Source organism: Lathyrus oleraceus, chromosome 4, assembly GCF_024323335.1.
Source record: "Lathyrus oleraceus cultivar Zhongwan6 chromosome 4, CAAS_Psat_ZW6_1.0, whole genome shotgun sequence".
In the NCBI taxonomy this organism is placed as follows: Eukaryota; Viridiplantae; Streptophyta; class Magnoliopsida; order Fabales; family Fabaceae; genus Lathyrus; species Lathyrus oleraceus.
The window spans coordinates 253,993,525-253,996,712 of NC_066582.1; positions in this window are offsets into that span (position 1 = coordinate 253,993,525).

The window sequence follows — 3,188 nt, forward strand, 5'->3', positions numbered from 1 at the left end:
AACCTTACAGGTGACATCACCAATACTGCTCAGAACCGAGCACTATTAGGGAAAGAACTCATATCAAGTCACAATCAAAAGATAAAACTTTGAGTGAGGAGAGCTAGATGCTCTACTGGGGATTTTATTAATAGACACTTTTGTGAAGCTTTGTTGGGGACACAATGATCTGCCATGACACCACAAAACTTCAACAATCATCAAGTTCTTCTTAGAGATTGAGAAATAAATTGATTCCAAGGCACAACAACAAAATCAACCGGATCTGCCAACTCACGCAAGGGAGAAATTGTCACGGCTATGCAAAAAAAAGTGTCAGGAATCTTGAGACCAAATAAAGGTTCCAAGATAATACAGGGTTCATTTACCAAGTGATAAACTGGGAAATGTAGAAACAAGAACGTCTCAGCTGGGGAAAGATGAATTACAAAGGGAACAAATCACCAGCTCAGCTGGAAGAAGAGTCGTCCACGAACTCTACTAGGGATAATGAATTACTCAAAGAGAAATTTATCAATCATGTTGGGAATAAGCGACGACTGTGCTTGAGAACGAAGTCATCAAATGCTCGGGGGAGACTAAAAAGTGCTTCACATATCAAGACTTACCGTCCTTGAAATTGTTGTCGACATTCCTTTTTGAAATCGATTTGGTCTTAAAGTAAATGCCTTATTATTTTAATAAAAAATTAGTATTCATTGATTGATTTATTTCAAAATTATCATCATAAAAATTCAATTTTAAAATAGGAACAAATAAGAATAGAAACAATTGGATAAAAGCTCAAATTTATTTAATATAATGGTAGTCCGTAAATGGTGGGACTCCACGGATCTTTATAAGGTTTAAAAATGGTAATTTACATGGAAAAGGGCTACGTTGATTATAATGATCACTAATCTCCCTACAAATCTTCAAAATCCATTGTGTTTGCCTTTGGTTGAGAATGATGAATCAGAACCAAATGACTGCTCAAAACTGCTTCAATAATCAGGACCAATCGAATGCAGTTACTTGCCATAATCCCTAATTTTTGCCTAGATTTCCCCAAGGTGGGGTATTCAATCTACCGGGATGAATTTTCTTTTTTATGTCTCTAATTTTTGTCTGGATCGCCCTTTCGGGTTTTCAATCCACTGAGACGCTCATTTTTGCCTAAGTCGCCCTTTCAGGTTTTCAACTTAGCGAGATGTTCTTTTCTTTTTAGGCGAAGTATTTCTTAACTGCATCAGCATTTATAGGGAGAGTGAAATCTTCACCATCCATAGTTGTAAGAATCAAAGCATCGCCTAAAAAGGCTCTCTTAACAACATATGGGCATTCATAATTAGGAGTCCATTTGCCCCTAGCATCGGGTTTGAAAGATAAGATCTTCTTAAGCATGAGGTCACCTTCTCTAAACACACGTGGCTTGACCTTCTTACCAAAAGCTTTCTTCATTCTCTGCTGATACAACTGACTATGACACATGGAAGTCAATCTTTTCTCTTCAATCAAATTCAGCTGGTCATATCTGGCTTGACACCATTCAGCTTCTGTCAACTTGGCTTCTATTAAAACACGTAATGACAGGATCTCAACCTCCATGGGGAGAACAACTTCCATGCCATAAACGAGAGAGAAAGGGGTTGCCTCTATTGATGTGCGGATGGATGTACGGTATCCATGCAAAGCAAACAAAAACATCTCATGCCAATCTTTGTATGTCACAACCATCTTCTGAATGATCTTCTTAATATTCTTATTCGCAACTTGAACAACCCCATTCATCTTGGGTCTGTAGAGAGATGAATTATGATGTGCAATCTTGAAGTCCTTGCAAAGAGCTTCCACCATATTATTATTCAATTTCGATCCATTATCAATAATGATCTTACTTGGCACACCATAACGACATATAATCTGATTCTTGATAAACCAGACCACCACCTGCTTGGTCATATTTGCATACGATGCCGCTTCAACCCATTTTGTGAAGTAATCAATAGCCACTAAAATGAAACGATGTCCATTTGAAGTATTGGGCTCAATCATGCCAATCATATCAATTCCCCACATGGAGAAGGGCCATGGAGAGGAAATGACGTTCAACATTGTCGGAGGAACATGAATCTTATCTGCATAAATTTGACACTTGTGGCATTTTTTCACAAACTTGCAACAGTCAGATTCCATTGTCAGCCAAAAGTAACCTACTCTCAACATCTTCTTTGCCATAGCATGTCCATTGGAATGAGTACCAAAGGAACCTTCATGGACTTCAGTCATCAACAGGTCTACTTCATGTCTATCCACGCATCTGAGAAAAACCATATCGAAGTTTCTCTTATAAAGAACATCACCATTCAGGTAGAAGTTGCCAGCTAATCTTCTCAAGGTCTTCTTATCTTTCAAAGATGCCCCAGGCGGGTAAATCTGACTTTGGAGGAAACATTTGATATCATAATACCATGGCTTTTCATCTTTGACTTATTCAATAACAAATACATGGGTTGGCCTATCAAGACACATCACAATCAAATTGGGAACCTCATTCCAAAAATTCACCACAATCATGGAATCCAACATTGCAAGAGCATCTGCCATCCGGTTTTCATCTTGAGGAATATGATGAAACTCAACCTTTGTGAAGAAAGTTGAAATTATCCTTGCATAATCTCTATACAGTATCAAACCGGGTTGATTCGTCTCTCATTCACCTTTTATTTGATTTACCACCAAAGTTGAATCTCCATAGACGTCAAGATATTTAATTCTGAGATCAATGGCCTCTTCGAGCCCCATGATGCAAGCTTCATACTCAGCCATATTATTTGTACATTTGAAAGTTAATCTAGTTGTAAATGGAAAATGAGTGCCTTGAGAAGTAATAATCATTGCCCCAATGCTATTACCATATGCATTAACAGCTCTATCAAATACCATGCCCCAACGGGAACTAGGTTCTGGTCCTTCTTGAAGCAATGGTTCATCATAATCTTTCATCTTCAAGTACAAAATCTCTTCGTCAGGAACATCATATTGCACTGACTGATAATCTTGAATAGGTTGGTGAGCCAAATGGTCAGCCAAGACACTACCTTTAATTGATTTTTGAGATCGGTATTCAATATCATACTCGGATAACATCTGCCAACGAGAATCCTCCTAGTTAAAGCAGGCTTCTCAAAAATGTACTTGATTGGACC